Source organism: Canis lupus, chromosome 17 (genome assembly GCF_011100685.1).
Source record: "Canis lupus familiaris isolate Mischka breed German Shepherd chromosome 17, alternate assembly UU_Cfam_GSD_1.0, whole genome shotgun sequence".
NCBI lineage: Eukaryota > Metazoa > Chordata > Mammalia > Carnivora > Canidae > Canis > Canis lupus.
Window position 1 is genome coordinate 9,091,530 of NC_049238.1, and position 21,646 is coordinate 9,113,175.

At 41.8% G+C, this 21,646-nt stretch overlaps 2 long non-coding RNA genes across 5 annotated transcripts; one reads left to right on the forward strand and one right to left on the reverse strand.

Annotated features, from left to right (window-relative positions):
- The first annotated feature begins 1,549 nt into the window (after positions 1-1,549).
- LOC106559885 lies at positions 1,550-13,433 on the forward strand. Of its 3 annotated transcripts, XR_005371800.1 has the most exons (5): positions 1,582-2,010; positions 8,108-8,154; positions 9,047-9,156; positions 11,597-11,802; positions 13,234-13,433. It is a non-coding gene; the product is annotated as an uncharacterized LOC106559885 (long non-coding RNA). The 3 variants fall into 3 exon arrangements; XR_005371801.1 differs by lacking the exon at positions 13,234-13,433 and having other exon boundaries at positions 1,550-1,666; positions 11,597-11,954; XR_005371799.1 differs by lacking the exon at positions 13,234-13,433 and having other exon boundaries at positions 11,597-11,954.
- LOC111090499 lies at positions 11,605-20,481 on the reverse strand. Of its 2 annotated transcripts, XR_005371802.1 has the most exons (4): positions 20,355-20,481; positions 17,496-17,652; positions 14,132-14,206; positions 11,605-11,766 (listed from the first exon to the last, which is right to left on the reverse strand). It is a non-coding gene; the product is annotated as an uncharacterized LOC111090499 (long non-coding RNA). The 2 variants fall into 2 exon arrangements; XR_005371803.1 differs by lacking the exons at positions 17,496-17,652; positions 20,355-20,481 and adding an exon at positions 15,520-16,697.
- Positions 20,482-21,646: the final 1,165 nt, after the last annotated feature.

A 21,646-nucleotide genomic window follows, 5' to 3' on the forward strand; every position in this document is an offset into this window, starting at 1 on the left:
ACCAAAGGATGGCCTTGCTTCCCCTGTCTCTTAAGTGTTGGTCTTTCCAATAAGGGGGAAAAAAAAAAAAAGAAGGAAATATTGCTCCTGTTTTAGGCATTGCCCTCAAACTATGCGGTTGTAGCAGCAAAGTGAAAAAACACAGATCAGAGATAGAGTAGGTCAAAGATACGGTTAATTTTAGCTGAGTGTGTGGACATTGAAGACAGTGGAATGATGCAATTCCCTTCCAGAATGTTAGGTCAACATGTCCACTTGGTAGGACAACTATATGGGCTGCCATGTTGCATCGCTCAATGCCATCTTTAAAATGCTTGTGAAGTAGATTCACTTTGAAACTGCTGCTCTGACAGACTCTGTAGCAAGGATGGGAATTCTTGAGTGATTGTTCATAGCTCCATCCTCTCATTTCTGGAGACTCACTGTTACGCTGTAATTGAGCATGTGAGAGTATTTTGGTTTGGAGCACAGCAAGGAAAGAAATAACTTTAAACAAAACTAAAATAGTATGATATTTTCAACATTCATATTTTAAAAGATCTTGGGGTTCATCAGCTTCACCATGAGCATAAGTGTGAGACATGCACTACACGGGCCCCTGTGACATGAGACCATCTTAGAATGGTGACAAGGTCTCAGACCTTAACTCCAGTGCACCTGGGTTTGGTTCCTTCTCCAACAATGACAGGTGTGACTTGGGCAAGTTACTTAACTTCTGTGATCTTCACTCTTCGACTGTAAAATGGGTTCAGCATGACCAAAATGAAAACATGAACCACCCACACAGGGCTGAACTCATGTTTGGAAGTGCTGGAAATAGCATTTATCAGCAACAGAATATTCAACAAATCTCCATCCGTCAGTTATCAGGTTGAAAAAAATGCACACTTCCATGTGTATTTGTGTTTGTGTATATGTGTGTGTGTGTGTGAGAGAGAGAGAGCATCCTGGTGAAGAATACATGGAAACTTTTCTAATTGAAAGACCAAATAGCAGCTGAATGGCATTGTCCCAAGTCTCTGATTCGTCATCTAGCTGTGAGCATTGTTTTTCTCAAGAAATAAAGGCAAATCTGGAATATGATTAATACTTAGTAGAAAAACACAGAAGAAGAAGGGGAGAAGGAGAAAGGAAAAGGAAGGAGATGGAGAAGGAGGATGGGGGAGAGGAGGAACAGGAAGAGGAGGAAGAAAGAGAAGAGTGCTCTAAGCCACTAAGTTTACTTCATTCCAAAAAAAAAAAAAAAAGCAGTGAAAAGCCTATAAAATACATGGTGTAACCAATCCCTCTTGAAAATACATGATTGAAAAGACAGATACTTCACTCCTCAGCTTCATAGAGGCCTGTATCTAAAGTAATGAAAACAAGCACTTTTTTAGGGGGAAAAAAAAAAAAAAGCCCTGAGTATTGTAGGTGTATGTCTCATTCCTTAAAACCTGCCAGTACTTTGTCACTGAAGAAATTAAAAATGCCAGCACTGGCAATGGGAAGTGTGCTGATATAAAAGTGAGTTGCTTGGCAACAGATTAACTTATTTAAAACTTTTACCGCTGCTTTGACAAACAGGCTGAAAAAAGAAATATGAAGGCAACAGTAAAATCCTCCGGATCAGAACTCCCAGGTGACCCTCCGAAGTAGAAGACTCACTGGCCTACATGCTGAAGCTGTGAGTTTGCAAACTGCATTTGCCAAGCACCCTGGCCAGTGGGTTTCCTATTAGATTCAGACAGTGAGAGGTGCTGGCTGCAGACTGCCCGGCAGGGGAGAGAAACAGGAGGTCTGTGCCTCTGACAGTGGTGAAGCTGCTGGATAGAGCTGGGCATATCATCAGGGGATTGCAGATTCCAGGGGCTGGAGTAGAAGCAGACTCTTTTGTAGCTTCAGCCATGGCCCACACGGTGCCCTGGGGAGAGACTCAGGATTGGCTGCTAGAAGTGTCTCTAAAAGCTCAGTAACAGAGGTAGACCTGAGGACTTCAGTTCCATGGTGTCAGTGTGTCCTGCTCTCCAGGTAAAATCATCCTTCCTTTCCCCCCTCCACATCCTGTGTTTTCTCTTCTGTTCTCCCTGCCCTTGTAATACCCCCTTCCCTGCTTTAAACTCTTTCTCTTGAAACACCTGAAGTGGTTTCTTACTGGACACTGACTAACAGAATCTTAAAGGAGTTTACAGCCTCTCTCAGTAGACCCAAACTGTAGAGCAATAGGATATGGGCAAAAGTAGAAATAAGCATTATAAACCAAACTGGGAAGGGTATGGTGATGGGTAATTTAAATGTCTCAAAAGATAGAAATCGCTATAGGCAGAGATATAAATTATAGAAATGATGCAGGTGGGAATAGTCTATTGGCTCTGTTTCCCTGGAGAACCCTGACTCCTGCAGGTGCCATGACTAGCACGTGAGGTGATGCTATTTGTTGGTGGCTGAGGCTAGACTGTGAAGGGCTCTGATATCAGCTGAAGGCTTTGGGACTCTATTCAAACGTTCATCAGAAGCTTGGCTTTTAAGGGAGAGGAGTGAAATGGTCCTATTTTATTTTCTTGAAAACCACCCTGGTTGTAGGACTGTGGAGCATGAATCTCCAAGGAACCTAGATTTAGGAGAGTGTGACCCTCAAATGAACAACTCCTCGGAGCATTCAGCTAAACCTCCACATATCTGGGAGTCACGTGTTCTACCTTCCAACCATCAGACCCTCTTATTCGTCAGAGCCCAACTCAGTCCTCCCTACTGACATCTGATGATCTTATAGTCAGTTTGGGCCCCTGTGGGGGCCATGGTTTTTCCAAGTCTCTCTGCTTTTGATCAGACCACAGTGTTCAGGAACTGTAGGTGAGGGCAGATGGATTGGTGGTGTGAAACTGTTATTCTTGACCCAGAACCATTTGAATGAGTAAAGCTGTAAGCAGACAGTATGGATGCCAAAAAGCACATGGACTCAAAGATGACATCTATGTCCAGACCTTCTAGGCTTCATGGTCACAAGAGATCTTCATAGAAAGATCTAGATATCCAGTAATGGTTTGGGGCTTAGTATGTGGTCCTGTTATCCCTTTCAGGGCTTTCCAGAGGGAAGTAAATCAGACTGTTATTCTACAAAGTCTCCAAACATGGACCCAAGGGTGTGTTTTCTGCACATTTAGTGAAACTTAAGCCCTAGAGCCCTGATGTGGATGGGCCCCTCCCAAAATCCAGGGCCCTCAGAGGGGCCATTACAGTGTTGTTTAGAGTCATATGGTTTTATAAAATTTGTAAAAGTGAGATACTTTAATCACAATCAACTAAAACTGCTGTCTTTCCCTTCTATCTTCTCTGCCAAACTTACCCTTGTGTTGGGTGGTGTTACAGTGGCCATGGGCATTCTGAGGATCTCACTGGGAAGAATGTGAGTTGGGGTTAGTTTGGGTTTATTGAAATGAATGCATATGTCTCAGTCACTTCCAGAGCAGTTGAGTTCTTGTAATCATTCGGGTGTGGAAATGAATTCTAGAAATATTCCCGCCACCCACTGTGTTGACTCACTCAGTGCCTGACACAAAAGTGCAGGACCAGAGGCTGGTCCACAACATAAACTTACTCCACAGCCACAGAAGTGTGCAAGGCACAGTGGAGAAACAGGTCTCAAGATGAACATAGCCAGAAGCTAATCTGTGGAAATCCTTTCAATCATCAAACATGTAAAATTATAAGCAGATAATTTGAAACAGAAGTTCTATCCTTCCCAAGAATATATTTGATAGCACAGCATATACAATCAAAGTACCCTATATTTTTTCTTTTTAGAAGAGAATAGAATGAACCAGAATTATTAAAATAACTTTAAATTCTTGTCAATGTGACTAAAAATACCAACACCATCAAAAATAACAAACTCACAATACACCTTTGTGACCAAAGCAGCATGACCAGCTGGTTAATGAATGTTGTCTCTGAATTCAAAGTTTTTAAAAGAAACTTGAAAAACTTGAAAAGACCTGAAATCTTAGAGCTTTTAGATAAAGGAAATGTGATGGTGGTTTTGCCAAATTTGACCACAGTAACTATTTCCATGGCATTGCTGATAAAAAGTCATGATGCTGAAAGTTTGTCTGAACTATTAATAACTAAAAGAAATCAATTAGCTTTGCAAGAAAAGAGGCTGAATTATTTTTCTCTGCTTTGGAGAAAAGATGACAAAGTTATCAAAGATTATACCATTTGCCATACTATTTTGTAAACAAAGGCTCATTGATTCATAGCTATGGAATGTAAACTCTTTCCTTAAAGATGTAAACTGATCTGAGAGCCTAGAGGATATTGAAGCTCAGGGAATATGTGAATTTAATACCTAGAAAATACATTTATTTTCATATATTAAAATTAATAAATTTTGTATATAGTATATACTTTTCTCTATATTAATTTAACGCATACAATAAATGAATTTAATATCTAGAGATATGTATAATCAGGAAAATACTGTTATTCTTTCGTATGAATACTAGCCAACATTTACTGAGTGATAACTGTATGCAAGGTATTGGTCTAAGCACCTTATGCATATTATTTTTCAAAACACATACATGCATTTACCACATAAGGTGATTCAATTAACTCACTCAGGGACGACAGAGTCACTAATTCCAAATTAGAACTGTTTCGTCATAGGTAATTTGGGTAGTTGTTGGACAGTTTCCGAAGTTCAGAAAAATAAGTTCTCACAGTATGTTGAATTGCTTTTATTTTGTTCTAAAAGTTCAGCATTTGATGGAAGGAGCAGGGTTGAGGAAAATAGCTTTGGACCCACAAAGATCTGAGACTCAATGCACGTTCTGTTATTTACCAGATGATCTTACAAAGCTGCATACCTCTCCTCATTCTGCCTCGACTGGATAGTGAAAATGTCAGTGAGGACACATCCGTAGGAACCAAAGTTTAATTTCTTTATTTCAGGGGGCCATTTCCTCAAACCTGAAGTTCAGAAGAGGGAAGGCTGTGTTTTACCCGGGACTCCCTTGGCCACTGCTGGTGGAAAAAAACATTATGCCTCCCATCCAAGTACTAACCAGGTCTGACCCTGCTTAGATTCTGAGATCAGACAAGATAGGGAGAGCTCAGGGTGGTTTGGCCATAGACTGTTAACCCTAGGAAACAAACTGAAGGTCTCTGTAGGGGAGGTGGGCGGGACGGGGTAACTGGGTGACTGATGGGCATTAAGGAGGGCACTTGATGGAATGAGCGGTGGGTGTTGTATGCAACTGATGAATCACCGACCTCTGTCTTTGAAAATAATGATACACTCACTATATGTTAATTAGTTGAATTTAAATTAAATTAGAAAAAAACATTCTGCCTTTCATTTGTCATGGCTTAAAGACTTTCTCAGAAAGAATGTGGGTTCGGAGAGCCCAGGAACTGGCCCAGCTCTTCTGGGGGCAGCTGGCTGCCTGTGCCAGGAGATCCACTGACCACATCCTACCTGATGCCACCCGCCATGGCCCTCCCTCTCATCACCTAGAAGCAGGGGCTGTAAACACACCAGCACCTGCCTTTCCTCAGACACACCTCGCTTCCCACATCTCCTCAGGCCACACATACCACTCATCTCGCTGGGACTCTCTGCCTTCCCTGGTCCATCTGTGAGCTCCTGGCTCCCCTTCAAGATCTGGCTCACATGGCCTCTGCTCAAAGCATTCACATTCCTGGTTCCTCTTCTTATAAGGACATGGGCCCTATCGGATCAGAACTCCATCCTTGTGACTTCTCTTAGCCTTCATTACTTCCTTAAAGGTCCCTTCTCTAAATACAATCATACGAATTTGTAGGGTGACACAATTCAGTCCCTAACAGGAGGGAAACAGCTCAACTATATGTTGAAGGAAGAGGGCTGGAAGCCATCCAGCCACTGAACCACAGCAACTCTGCCAGAAATGCTTGTCCTGGGGCTTCCGGGGAGCTCCCAGGTGGTGGCACTGACATGTTGCCTGATAGAGGGTGACGCAGATCAGCCACCCAGGGGATGAAAAGCCATGTCCATAGCTCTCTGAAGCTGCCTCGGTCACCTGCTTTGGCCACAGCACAGGCTCCAGGAGAAGGCAAGGGTGAGGCTGGGGAGTCAGGGAATAAATAGCAGGGGAGGGTGGCATTGAGTAGGGAGTCTGTCCCCCTAAGGCCAGGATGGCCCAGAGGCATGGTTGTCACTTTTGAATCTTTGCTTCCTAGTTGAGATCAGGACACAGAGTCAGTGTTCAGTCATTAGTCAGTGAACTCCAGGTGGTTGTGTGCATGAGTGTGTGGTGAGCTCCCCGTAACTGCAGACCCTTCCTGCAGAGGCTGCATCCATCCCAGAAGCTGTGGAAGGTGGTGATGTTTTGGATAACACCTTCACAGTTCCTGTCCTGGACTAGTATTATGACTCCTTGTTCATCTAATAAAGTGAACCAGAGAAACAAAAAACAAACAAAAAGCAAAAAGCAACCTTCCCATCTCTTTTCATGCCCAAGTACATTTTTAGTTTACACCATAATCCTAAGAACCATACTATTATTTTACTTCTGAGTTTGCTTCATTTTTCAGAGACATTTTAAGAGGAAGACAGCTTACAAGCTTCCTTCATTAGGCACGTCGTACATCAAAAAAAGGTTCATGGCTCTTTGCCATTTTGTCGTACATATATAAGAAGCATTAATAATATCTCATTAAAGCCTCTCCCTTCTTTCAACAGAGGCCATAGGTTGAACTTGCCCTATGATCCAAGCTCCATGCTGGTTTGTAGTTGCCCTGCCTGCTGAGGTATAGGGCCAAGTCCTGACCACAGGCTCTAGCTCTTTCTAAGAGGCGTGCTGATGTACACTGTTCACCTCAAGAATTAGACTAGACAAAGTGGGCCCAAACATAATAAGATAGCCCATTAGAAACATTTTCTGTGCTTACATCTTACTGACTTTTATCATAAATTAGAGATTTTGAAGAGAATGAGTCATAGAAAAAGGAAAAATAATAACGTGGTTCAGCAATCAGCATATGATATCTCCTCGATGACTCATAACATCAGACTCAAGTCAGGACAAACAGAGTTCCTGTCAGAAAGGAGTGCAGTTAAAAATAAAAGCAAAATAGGAAGGTGGGGGGAGCACTATAACTGTACCTAGAACTCTTTCCACCCTGGATTCCCTAATAAGAGGTTCGAGGGACAAATGAGCTGAAAAGCTTGTGTCACAAGTCAGGAGGAAGCAGCCCCAAGGAGCCAAGACAAATGGATTTCTGAAAAAACAGTCCTCCAGGAAAAGAGGATGTGAGCTCTGAAGGATGCATTACCCTCCATGTGGGTCAGGGAGGCTAAAGGGAGGAGGGGTCTTCCCAGCAGAATCACGGTAGGATGGAAGGAGCTCAGGTTTTGGAGGCAAGCAAACTTGCATCTTAATTCAGCCTCCACCAGAATTTGCTGTGCAGCCACAGAAGCCTGGGAGTTACTTACCTTCTCTGGTCCTTAATTTTCACACCTGTTCACAAGGACAACAGGAGGCATCCCTGAGCCATTGTGAGGATGAACTGATGTTGAATGTGTGAAGCCCTTAGCTTGGGGTATCAATTTATCTATGAATCATTAAATCATTCTTTGCCTTAAAACAATGGATGAAAACAAATCTTGACAGAGGTTTCTAAACCTCTAGTTAACAAACTCGAAGGAGTGTCTGCAGGCATGATGCACAGTCTGAGCCCCCATGAGGATGGTGTAAAGCTCTGTTCACTATTGCTATGATCCCCTTCACATTTATTACAGTGCAAGGATTCCAGGGATCTCAGCTGGCCCAGTAGTCTCTGGGCAACCAGAGACCTTCTTCCTCAATCTCTTCCCAACCAGTATAGCCCATCTCTCAATTCACATTTGGAGATCTCTGAATTGCTTTAGATCAGAATCACTTTGGCATAAGTCTTGACTCTTCCATTTGCTATTTATGTGATGTTGGCAAGATGATTAACCTTTTGAGACAGCTTCCCTGCCTATGAAATGTATAGATAGCTACTACCTTAAATCGATGCTGTGAAATTTTATTTTTTATTTTTTATTTTATTTTATTTTATTATTTTATTTTATTTTATTTTATTTTATTTTATTTTATTTAAGGAGATGCTGTGAAATGTTAAGTAAGGAACTCGAAGCACCTAGCACAGGTAAGGGGCACTAAAGTAAGTGGTAAACTATTTTTATTGTTCTTTAGTGACTAATCTGCATCTTTCTGAGTGTAAATCAGCTAACCAACAGCAGAAAGTACCTCCCCACCCTCCCAATCGCCATCCCTCCACCCCCCCACCCCCACTCCCACCCCCGTTTAAAAGAGCATGGTTGGATAGGAGTTAGCTGGATCCACCGGTCACCAGGTTATCATTGTTGCTTGGCTATCCTAGCCACCCACCATCCTGCATGGTGATTCTTTGCTGCAGGACCCAAGATTTTGCTCTTTGCACTTCCTTTGAGAGCAGACACCTCTCATGATTTCCTTCCAGAAAGGAACAGTTTCCTTCCATCTCTAGGAACAGTTGCAGCATGAATCTGTCTACAACTAACAATACAACTAACACTCTTCCTCATTAATCCTAAAGTCAAGTCCCAGGGTGATGGCAATACACAGGGTGAGTGGCAAAGTTTTAGCAACTTGCAAAGTCTTTACAGCTATAATTCCTTCCCTGGAGTTCCTAACTCCCTTCTGAGAGGGTCCTGAGCTCATCTTTGTGTTTGAGGGATAAGACTCAGCATACCACCAGCATTCTCACTTTCAATCTGCTTATGCCACAGTGTTCTTCTTCTAGAAACGTTGAATAATAGGTTGGACTCGGTGTGGCAGATTATACTCTCTAAAAAATGGTCACACCAATTCTTCTGTCTCTACATGTCTCTCTAGAACCTTGTCAGGAGGCAGAGCATATGTATGCTCACCTCAAGTCTTGGTAAGCTTGATGGCTGGCCCAGTAAGGGCAAGGTGTCAAGAGGGATGAATGTGACTTCTGAAGCTTGATGTGCAAAGGTGGTATAGACTCTTCCTTTCTCTGTCTCTGTGTCTCCCAGAAAACTCACTTTGGAGCCCTGATCCATCACATAAGAAATGCAGCTGTTCTGAAGCCTCCATGCCTCTCCCCAACACCATAGATGGGAAATTCTCCAAAGAAGGAAAAACTGTGAGTCCTCAGCAATTCACCCCGTACACTTCAGAGAAGGGTAGAGTAGAAACAGATCACAACTAATTGTTTCCACTAAACAGCAACAACAAAACAAGATAAAAACTTGATGGGATTTGGTCATCTCCTGAGACGGGGAATAATCTAGAAGGAAATAGAAAAAGAAGCTTTCTATGGTCTTTTTTTCTGTAATGCTTGTTTAAACAATGAATTCCACTCATTGCCCCTCCTCTGGCTAGGGAGGGAGAGAAACAACAGTAAAGGAGAGCCCAAGGGAATGGTGGCATCAAACTGTTGTGTTTGTCAGGCCATCCATATTGGGAGAGCAATCCAACACAAACACACTTTCTCTGCCTACATAAGAAGGTTACACCCTGGACTAGTCAGCATAAAATCTTTTATAATAACACAACTATATAAAATTGTAAGAAAACATTCACCAATCAAAACAGTCATGACTGCATGTGAAGCTCCTTAAGAAAACAGAAGCATCCGCCAAGGGACACCAGGAGTCACCAGTCCACAAAGTGAAGCTCAAGGGAAAAATAAAAGAAACTTCCACGAAGACAGGCAGGTAATCAAGAATTTGTATATGCTATACTGGGGCAAAGACAAGTATCTAGTAATGTTGCCAGTATTAAAGATCAGTAAAGTAAAAAATAAATAAATAAATAAATAAATAAATAGTAATAAATAAATAAATAAATATCCTGCTACTTTCAAAAATCACAGAAGAGAAAAATAAGTACAAAGAAGAAAGATAGTGTATGAAATTTTAAAAATTTCTTCTAGAAAAAGGGCATACACTAAGTCATAGAATAAATATTCTTATAAAATATTTTCTCAAAAGAACTTATTAAAAAGCCCTTCAGAATTTGGATGAACAGGATGATGTAAATAAAAATTAAAATCTAAAACATAAGACACCACTATCTGAAAGATTGAATTTGAAAAAAGAAAACCACACACTCAAGGGAACAAAAAAATCTATCAAGACCAAGTGACGGTGAGGAAGTAAACAACTCTTGTTGGTAGAAAGGTGAATGTACATAATCAATTTAGAAAAGTTTTTGGTAATATCACCTAAAATAAAGCTAAGCATTTGCATATAGCCCATGATCCAACCATTTCAACATTAGAGATGTGCCCCACAGAAATACACACACACAATACATACAAAGATAGGCACAGAAACATTCCTAGAAACATATTTCATAAAAGCTCCAAGATGGAAACAATACAATTATCAATTGGTCAATTGTTCCAAATGTACACAATCAACAGTTATGCTGCCATGGCCAACTTTTAACTATTGCCACAAGAAACATCAGGATTGACTAGAACAGACATAATATTGAGTGCAAGAATATGAATACAAATCAGCACAAAAAGTATGATTTAATTTCATCAAGCTCCACAAACAAGCAAAACCTACCTAATGATTGAAGTAAGAATAGAGGTTAGTTGTTAGTTTGGGGGAGCGAGCATAATAACTGGAATAGAACAAGAGGATGGCCACTGGGGTCCTGGCAAGGTCCCATGTCCTAATTTCCGTGGTCCACACGGACTTGTCTCCTTAGTAAAATTCACCAAGCAACATCCCTGTGAATTTTATACCTTTACTGTATTTGTTATGCTTCAACGAATATGTACAATGTGTACAAATCCCTATTTTGCCTAAGCTGTTGTGTGGCTACCGTAGTCGTAGGTGACCCAAAGATTTCAAATAACGTGTGTGAGGCTCAAGGCCAGATATGGATCTTCTGACTCAAAGTTGTGTGTTCCTCTCACTACCCTCTTGTTGCTTAAAGCTTCACAGTTTTGCAGATGCCTGGGTTTTGATAGGAGGCTGTCGTGATCTGCAACCATGGGACTCGAGATGATAGTTGTACACACTTGGGATCCTCGGATGGCACAGCCATTCCCTCAAGCCACAGGCTGGCAAGAAAGTATCAGTGCTAGAAGAGTTAAAGTGTAAGACGGCTTGAGATGTGGTAGTTCAAAGCCCTTGCCAATAACTCTTTGTTATGGGCAGCATTTTCAAAGCAAAATTACAACATGTTAGAAAGTGAATGAGGCAAATTACTGATGATGTCATCAAAGTAATAACTGCTAATGAGCATTTTACTCCTGGGGATTGCTTGATGCCACGCTGACAGGAACAACTGATTTGCTTTCTGCGAATCTATTTGGATTATTTACAAGGCATCCTGAACGTTGTAAAAGCATAATGTAAGAAAAATGATAGATCAAAGTTTGAATACGATGCTGGGATGACAGAAGGGAAAATGTACTCTCTCTTGTGTAATGGGTATTTTGACAAGGGTTTGAAGGACTTTCCTAAGGGGTGACAATGAGCACATATTTAAATGATTAGATTTCCACCAAAATTAAAAAGAAGCATAAATAAAATTTAAAACATGTTTTTATTTCCCCAAAGGGCTTTGGAAGAGAATGGTCATTACCCAGGAACTTCATTTTGATGTGACATCCTCTGTTCTGGATACAGGCACACGATGGGCACTGGTCCTTCGGCAGTTTATTATTTGACAACTGGTGATAATCCAAGACTCAGACTTCTGCTGGTGCTCTCCCCCACTGCCCATCTGTCTGCATTCCAATGTCCATTACCATCATCCCCAGAGGGTGAGAAGCACACAAAGAAAGAAATTGAGATTCTCGTTAGTCATGTGGATATTTGTAAGAATTGGCATAGTAGGAAAGAGAGAGGAAAGAGTTGCATTAGTGGCTGGGAAGGAAGAGAAGAAAGTCAATAAATTAAAGAATTTCTAAATGTTGCTGGGCTCTTGTGCATGCATTAACAGTGAGCTATAAAGTTCCATTTGTGAGTCCTCTGCCCATGCATATCCTGGTCAGGTGATGGTCCTGGGGGACTGTCTGAAATCCTTGAATGACTACCCAAAAAAGCTGGATAAAATGTAATCAACATGTTGCTGCAGAACATGACCAAGGAAGATCTAGAAATGCATCATATATGTAACTTCAGGTCAGAGACACAAATAGGAAGGAAAGCAAGTCATGGTGGACCTTGAAAGTCCAGATAGAGCCCCTAAGGCCCATATTTGAAAGGACCCAGGCTTTGTTTAATGCTTTCCTGGACTTGCCATTTTGAAATTCTGAAAAAAATTGATTTTTGTACCTATGCTCCCTAAGTGAAATCATATGCAATGATGGAGCGTGTTTGAGAGCAGATTTGCACAATGTGTGTCCACCTTTCCCCATGACTTCATTTGCAAATATGTTTGGGACGCCCCATAGGCACAGAGTTCCAATGGACCCGCCCTGCACGGGAGCTCAATGAGTCCCCAAGTACCTACAAGAGATCCTGTTATGTCTACTGCTGAGTGAGCAGCAGTGAAAAGCCACACTTTCAAACCAGGACATGCATCGAATGCAGAAAAAAGGCAGTGGTGGTCTAAGAAATTATGTCTTCTCATGGCCACATTACTTCCCTGTATTAGCCAATCACATATGAGGCCTAATGATGACAAGGAAAGAAAGGGTGAGGTAAGGCAACCCCCTGCTGCCCCCCACCCCTGCCCCGTCCTTCCAGTCTGCCCTTCTCATCAGTAAGTCAAAGGGGGAAGGACACCAGGCCCGCTGAGTCAGTGGAGCATGTAACTGTTGATTTCTGGGTTGTGAGTTCAAGTCCTGTGTTGCATGGAGATTACTTAAAAAAATAAAAACAATAATAATTTTTTAAAAAGGTGGAGCAGGATAGAATGTGCATATATCAAGAAGTGGGATTTAAAAAATTGAGTTTATTTCATGCCATCTTTCCACTGTTCCATAAAAATGAAATAGACATGCATGTGGGAGCCAGCGATTGTACATAGATGCTGAATGTGTCTCACGTGTTACCTAATGCTATACTGCATAGTGCAAATTCAAGTTTTCCTTACTTAGAATGGCATCAAATGACAAATAAAGAACACCCTCACAAGTACAGAAACCACAGAAGAAAGAAAAAGAATACACGTTTATTTGTAATTGTAATGATACTCTTATTCCTGCTTTTTAAACCAGAGGTCCCATATTTTTTTTTTTTTTTTGCAGTCAGCCCAGAAAATTGTGCAACCAGCCTTGGTGAGGAACAAAGTCGGGGTGGCTAAGATGAGTGCTTCCAAAGGCAGTTGATGGCCTACGAGGAGCTTTGTCAGCATCCACAGAGGCATTGACCCAAAGTAGACATAATGATTTCTCCAAAATGCACACATTGTGGGTGCCAATGAGCCAGTGTTATTCTTACTTCTCTTTTGATGGAAATATTAATCAAAGATTTAACAAATGTTAAATAAAATTTCACAAAGGGAAAGCATAGTACTCTATTTTAACATGACAATTTCTTTTATTCCAAGGCAGACTTGGCTTCAATCACTCTTTAACCTCTGGCTTCTATGCTTTCCCTGCTACAGCTCAGGATGTGACTCTCAGCATGATCCCTGCCATCAACCCACTGCACCTCCCCACGCATAACAGGACTGTTCTGTTGCTCGCTCAATAGCTCAGTAACAGTTGTGTGCTAGAAGGTTCCCTCTCCAACCCCTGGGCCTGGGTAAGCAGTGCTAAATCATTCTTTCTGAGTGTCCAGGGACAGCTTTGTGAGGCCAGCTTTCTGCGGGTCCCAGCCTTGTGGGGGTCTCAGCCTTGTGAAGGTCTCAGTTTTCTGAGGGTCCCAGTCCATAAATGCCCCTTTTTACACTCACAGCACCTAGAAAGCCACAAGCATAAGGGCCTTCTTTTTTTTTTTTTTAATGTCAATTTTCTCAAATTACTTTCTATTGAAAGCATCCCATATGTGATGTTCTTGTCGAAGTGGAAAGGAATGAGTGGAATGAATGGAAAGTAGATTTGTAAATCACTTAATAGATGTTGATTTTTATGCAATAAATCATATTCAGTTTGGCTTCTCAGCAGAGGAGAGTAGAAGGGTTCAGATGATATTGAAACTCACAGGCTGTGGAGGGAGGCTCCAAATACGATGAAAGAATGCAACAGGGAACTTCTCATCTCTCCAGAGTGCAAGGTTCTGAAAAGTGGCAATTCAAAATTAATCAACATTTTAAAGCTCCCTGATGAGACTCACCCCATCTGAAATTCATGAAAGAGGAAGAAATTTTTGCCCGTCATCCCACCACGCTTTGAGGGGGGAAGAGTACACGTGTGGATTATCGGGCTTTGGCCAATTTTCCGGGCCCTGATTTTCCCCATCTGTTAAGTAAGCATATAAACACAGATTCTAATTTCTTCACCAGGACTTTGAACTATTAAAGACAGATGTCTATAAAATCACCTGGTGAATTCTAAAATCCATATAGAGTGAAGAAAAAGGAGACTCCTTGACTATCTAATTGTTGAGCCCCTTCTATGTGCCAGGCTCTAGGGTTGGCACCTTAAATACATGATTTCTCTTAATTTTCATCATGATTGTGAGGAGTTCAGATTGTTATTTCTTGTTGGGGAAGAGAAGTAGGTTCACAAGGAAGGCAAATCAGGTAATGTTACACATCAAACAACACCAGGTCCCTTACACATAGAAGCAAACCGGAAGAGGACCCAGGCCCTGCAGAAACTGCCTCTTGCCCATTTGTGTTCAACACACCTACTCTCCTCCTCTGAGAATGTCCTGCTGTCTCTCACAGTCTCCTTGTGCCCTCCAAGATGTAGAGCGATTGGGGTTGAGACATGCTGTGGCCTAGCTTAGGTGGCTCGTTTGGGGAGAGCAAGGCTCTCACCCTACACAGGAGAGACCAGAAGAGACATATAAAGGAATTTGGGGAGCTAGACAATAGAGGTGCTGGAATTCACAGGCAAATCCATCTGCCTGCAAAACAAGGATTTCCTTATTTCCCAGAAGCAGATCTCTTCCTCCAACAGTCAGATCTGCTGGGGGCTGGTTGCCAACAGCAGGTGATGAAGAACACTTTTCGGTGAATTGCAAGGACTGGGGCATGAGGGCACTGGTGGGTTTACAGCAGAAGGCATACGCTGAGCTAATCTTCGGTAATTCCTTAAAATAAGAGTGATAATAATAAAATCCTTCTAGGCTTACACCAGGGGACGATTTTACACTGGGCAACAGCTCAGGGGGCTCCGCTGAGAATTTTTGCAAATTTCTGTCCAAGTTATCAGACTATTACAGAGAAGGCTTTCGCAGCTGTGCACAGGAAGCCCCATGACAAACGCAGCTACCCTCTTCCTGCTAAAAAACTCTTTCCATAGCTTAGAGATAGTCAAGGAGCAGGTAACTGAAACCAGATCTGGTTCCAGGTGATAGCAGTATCTGGAAAAGATGTTCCCAGGGGGTGGGAAGAGGGCAACAGAACCAGTGACTTTGCTTACCAGCGGGAGCTAATTTGGGCTCAGAGAGCAGCAAATCAATAAGTTAGTGTACACAGTGCCGAAATGCACCACCATGCGCTGCCTTGTTCCATATGCATGTCCTTGTCGTTACCTCCTGTGGAGTCCTCAGAACACTGTACTGTCAGAGGCTCTGGGACAGCTCAGACCTAATAGTTGGTCATGACAAATTGCCTCACAGTCCAGCGAGTGTCTTCACTTCCTAAATATCTTATAATATTACCAAAAAAGGGAAGAGACAAAAATATAGTTACTGCTGCCTAGTTATTATGACAGAAATAAGTGTAGCCAGTTGAAGTAGTGTCACCTTGATCACATGCATGATGTAACAGGGAAACCAGCTGAGTTTGGAAGACAGCCAGGACTGAGTTCAAATCCTACCTCTGCTTGTCATCCAAGGTTCTCACGATCAGTGTTCTCATCTATATGTGGTGGGAAACCATGATACTGATTCACTTGGTTGTGGAGATGGACATACATTCTTGCCTTAACCATTCCATTCATCTCACCTCTACAGGGGGACCTACTGCAAACCACTAATAGGTGGCTCACCTACCAGCTCAAATATCTTCAAGGAGCCCATGCCCTCTGTTACTCTCCATAGACTGTTGTCAATACTCCTTACAAAACAATGGGAGGCAGTATGATAGCACCTTTTATTTCTAACCTCGCCTAATAAATTCTCATAATGGACTACACATGGATTTCTACATGGGGGAAATCATTTGAAGACCTTCAAAGTTGGCTTGGAATTCTCTTATCCACTCAACTTCTGTATCATCCACAGAATTTATTCAACAAGCATCCAGTGAGTGGGTCTCAGCTCAGAGGGCCTTTTCTTCTTGAAGCTTTCCTTGGGTGCTTTTTTGCTGAGCTCTCACTCTAATTGAGATATTATTTAATTATAGCACATATTGAACAATATTAATGCCAAGTGTGTTTTTGTCTGTCTCCCCTACTGGATTTGATGCATGTATCTTGGAATCACTGCCACCTGGCATAGTATTTAACAGTTCGGAGACAACCAGTTTCCATCGAGTGGATCATTTTGAAACTATTCTGTCATGTTCTAAAAAACTAAGGGATGCCTGGGTGGCTCAGCAGTTGAGTGTCTGTCTTTGGCTCAGGGCATGATCCTTGGGTCCCAGGATCAAATCCCGCATCAGGCTCCCTGCATGGAACCCGTTTCTCCCTCTGCCTGTGTTTCTGCCTCTCTCTGTGTCTCTCATGAATAAATAAATAAATCTTAAAAAAATAAATAGATTAAAAACTAAAAAATATATAATAGCTTCCATATTCCCTACTTATATCTAAGGATAATCATTTTCAGTAATTATTCTTGGATTTATTAGGACTTTTTAATAGCAGGGTAAAGCTGGTCCTTCAGGAGATGGAAGGAATCCTAATTTCCTCCCCACATCTTCCTTAGGCAGAGTCAAGGCATGGTAGCCAAAGAGATGTGGTACTCGTATCCCTCCTGAGCTAAAGGAGTCAGTCCTCCAGCTCTTGGTAGAGCTGTTGGAAGATTACCCTCAGCCATTATTTTGTTCAAGGACTGCCTCAGCCACAGACAGCCACCTTACCCAAGGTCATGCTCTTCCAAGAATGACTTACATCCAATGACTTAATCCATGCCAATCAAAGGGAGGGGCATAAAGACCCAACCATTTCAGTCCAATTCAGGGCAATTCTGATGGACCATTTTAGTTCCTGAGTTCTGCTGGAACTAAACTAAAGTTCTGATGGAACTGGCTGAGACTGCACCTGCATGCTAGCTCAACTTTCCATTTTCTCCAATCCTACTTTTTATGCTTCCCTTCCATGGAGATTGATTACCAGCTTACTCTAATAAACTTGCTGAACATTAAACTTTATTTTGGTGTCTGTACCCTGGTGAATCCAAAGAGTTGATTAACGTAGGCAGGACTAAGTTGGGATTTGGTAGCTGTATTACTCACCACCCAGGTGATAATTAGGATGCAGTCATTTGTTGTTGGTGATGCACATATAGTCCCGGCACCAGATAGTAGCCACTTGTTGAAACATTCCCTGGAGGTGAGATGGGATGCATACCAACAGAAGGGACTGTATTAGCTGGCATAGTTCATCAGGCACCTGAAAGGGATGGAGAAAATAAAGTATATAAGGGCAGTGATACTATATTGCTATCATTAGATGCTGTTTAAGATCTGGAAAAACATAATAATGAAATTAAGATTGATTAAGAAGCCAAGTGTGAAAGCCACAGTGTCTGTGGTAGTAAATAAAAGGGCTCTAATCTCTTGCAGCAGAACAGCAGAGAAAGCTGGAGAGCCACCCATAAATGAATCATCATGGTAGCTGAGCTACAAAGAAGGTCAAACTCATAACCAAGGACTGTTTATGCCTAGGTGAAGGGTCTGATTGGGGAAAAACGGGACTTAGATACATGGAGTCAGAAACATGTGGGTTGAAGTCCCTGAAAATTTAAATATTTTAAAATATCAGAGTCCCTAAATCTCTGAGCCTCCAGAAATGGCCTTTCCCTCTCTCTTAACCCACTCAGAAGTCTCTCCCCTGCAAGACAGCAGGTGCCCCCTCAGGATCTGGCCCTATCTTCCTTCCTGGCCATTAAGCCAATAACTAATGTAAATGGCAGCGTAATCCAGCCAGGAATACGCTGAACCTTGTAAGGAAAGAAAAAGAGTATATCCCAAAGAAGTTTTAAGACCTGCTAACATGGACCAGCTGAGGCCAGGTGACTAGTGGGGAATTGGATTATGAAGGTGCTTGATCGAGGAGGCTGAAGTACAACAGTGGATAACGTTGGCTTTAGTTGTTTGGGACCACTCTCCCAACTTGCAGCATATAACACTTAGCAAAACCTGGTGACAGAAAAACTGGTTCTGGAAATCATGCAGACCAATTCTTAGAAGCATGGAAAAAAATCATACCTAGGAAGTGAGGTCTAAATACCAGAATTTTGGGACGCCTGGGTGGCTCAGCGGTTAAGCGTCTGCCTTTGGCTCAGGGCGTGATCCTGGAGACCCGGGATCGAGTCCCACATCAGGCTCCCAACATAGAGCCTGCTTCTCCCTCTGCCTGTGTCTCTGCCTCTCTCTCTCTCTCTATGTCTATCATGAATAAATAAATCTTCTAAATACCAGAATTTCTATGTCTAATGGGATTAAAAGTCTCAAGAAGAGGACATGCTGAAGGAGATCTACAATGTATGAAAAACTCACAGTACAGTTATATTCCACAAGAAATTCCAGAAGAAATAAGGAATGTGCTGATGATGGGCCAACATCAGCAAGAAGTTAAATGGTGGCTCCCTTTTGTAGGCAGGGTTGACAGTGGGAGAGGACATCACAGAAATAGACTCACTCATGGCAATGAGGATGATAGGATCCCCAATGAGTCCAGGTTGTAGCACTTCATTGTTAAAATACAGATAAAACACAACTATTATAACAAGTGCCAAGATTGTGGTAACAAGCAAGAAGGCCTTACCCACAGAGAGTTATAAAGATAATCAAGAAAACAGGGTCCTTAGAGTCAAAACAGATGGAAAGCCAATAAGTAGAATACTCAGCTTGTCTCATCAGAAGAAATCAAGGATGAATTACCTGGAGCCTGAAAACAGTTGGCTCCACATATGCATGTGTGTGTGCATATGTATGTATGTGTATGTATATATGGGTGTGTGTATAGACACACACACACACACACACACACACACACACACACACACCCTGCATAGCTTCTGGACCTGAGCCAGTTTTAGAACTAAGAACTCCTTTACTTTTTTACAAAAACCCAAATTAACATTGATATTAGAGACCCAAAAAGTCATCATAGCCCCCATGTTGGAATGGGTCCAAATAAATAAGCCAAATCCTGACCAATGTCCAATAAATGTCCAATCAATGTGGGTGTACAAAATCTCCCTTTTCCAGACCCTTCTGAAACTGATCCTCCCGCCAACTGCAGATAGTAAATAAAAAGCAGTATCACAGTCCAGGTGTCTAGCAAAAATTAGTTTCATTCTCAAGTCACTAAATGATGCTTAGGGAGTAGTCCTCATCAAATCCTCAATTAATTCATCAGTCTTTCGCAGAAACCAGCTGAATCTTGGATAAAGATAACGTACCACCATAAAATCTCAGATTCCCCAAATCTCTGAGCCTCCAGAAATGGCCTTTCCATATTCACCATATTCATCCCAACTGAAATTGCAGTTTTTGTTGCAGATTAAATATCTTTGATACCATGGGTGAACATGGTCTTAATGTAGGATTTGTGGCCATTGATTATGGTTATTCTTTTCTATCCTCATCAGAAAAGAAGACCAAACATAGTTCGTATTACACTGAATAGGTACAACTATAGGTTCATACTTGTCCCCCCAAGGTGATGTGTTAACTCCTTCATTCCTCCATCTTGTCAATACTGTAGTCTGTAGGGATCCTAGGCCACCTGACATCCCATAGATCATCACATTGAATCACAACATTGATAAAACATGCTTATCAAACGAGATGAGCAAAAATGACTGCCTTGTTTAAGCCTTAATAAAATGCATCTACGTTTGAGGGGAGAGATAAACTCTACAAAGACTGATGGGATACCGTATGAGTAAAATATTCTGGTTTGGGGACAAATGAGGATTCCATATGTATTGGTATTGTGTGGCTGCTATAGTGAATTACCATAAAACGAATAATTTAAAACAGCAGAAATTTATTTTCTCAGTTCTGGGGGCTACAAGTCCAAATTTATAGGGTTGATATGGCCATACTTCTTCCAAAGGTTTTAAGGGAAATTTCATTTCTTACCTGTTCCTGCTTCTGGCCCCAGGCATTGTTTGAGTTGTGACTGCATTACTCCAATCTCTGCCTCCATGATCCGATTGCCTCCATCTCCTGTGTCTGCAAAATCCCCCATGCGTCTCTTGTAAGAACACTTGTCATTGGATATGGGGCATACCAAGACAATCCAGGGTGATCTCTTTATCTCTAGGTCCTAAACTTAATTACATCTGCAAGGATCCTTTTTCAAAAAAGATAACCTTCATAAATTATGAGGATTAAGAAATAGATGTATCTTTCGGAGAGCCATCATTCAACCTACTACCCTATCCAAATTAAAAGACAAATTATTCCATAATATTCTTCTTAGTACACAAAAAAAGAAGCATGCCATCTAGTAGGCCTCTTCACATTCTCGAGGCAGCATAATTGCCACCTAAGAATACTACTGTGGTCTATGTAATGGATAACATGAGATGCCATCAGCTTTGAGTGAGGTTCAGAACAGGAAAGTTCTCTGTAACAAGTAGATTATAGTTGTGGAAGGGAAGAGCCCTTCCACCTGGGCCACATGACAAGCAGACCCTAAGATATTAAATACACCAGTTCTGGGAAAAGATGCCTTGAAAAGCCAAAGACAAGACCAAGTAAAAGAATCACAGAGCAAGCTTTGAGATTCTGGAGCAAAAAACCCAGTGGACATAAGCAGCATACATGCAGTGGAGAAATAAACACCTTTTGAAAAATGATTTCTGGCTTGTTCTTCACCCTGGTAGGATAATAGAGCACTTGTCCATGGGATTGCTTGTTACTCTAGGCACTGAACTGTCTGCAATGAGCTGGATTCTGTCAAAACACTCCATGTCATAAAATTGTACATGACCAACTACAATACACTGTAAGAAGGAAGTGGTATGTGAGAAAGCACAATAAGCTTCATGAGCACGTACCGCTGATAACCATGTCATCCACCACTGATGCATCAGTGGGTGCACACATTGACACCATGGCCATGTGGGGAGATCCCTATTCCAGCTGACGAAGCAGGGAAAATCCTTCATAGAAGAGTTCTTTCACAGAATGAGTCTGAATATGAGTCCAAGTCAGAAATAATAGTCTCATTTAGAGGCAGCCTTGAAAGACAATAGTGAAGAAAAATCCACCCTTCTCATTGGGTACTGCTTTGGGAAGAGCAGTAGTGATGTTTTCGTTGTGCCAAGAAAAGTGCCCTACAGTTAGAATGTACAGATTCCTATACCGGCAGGAGTGAATAGTCTGACCAATCTTAAAGAACTAATTTTGGAAGAAGATGGGACAAG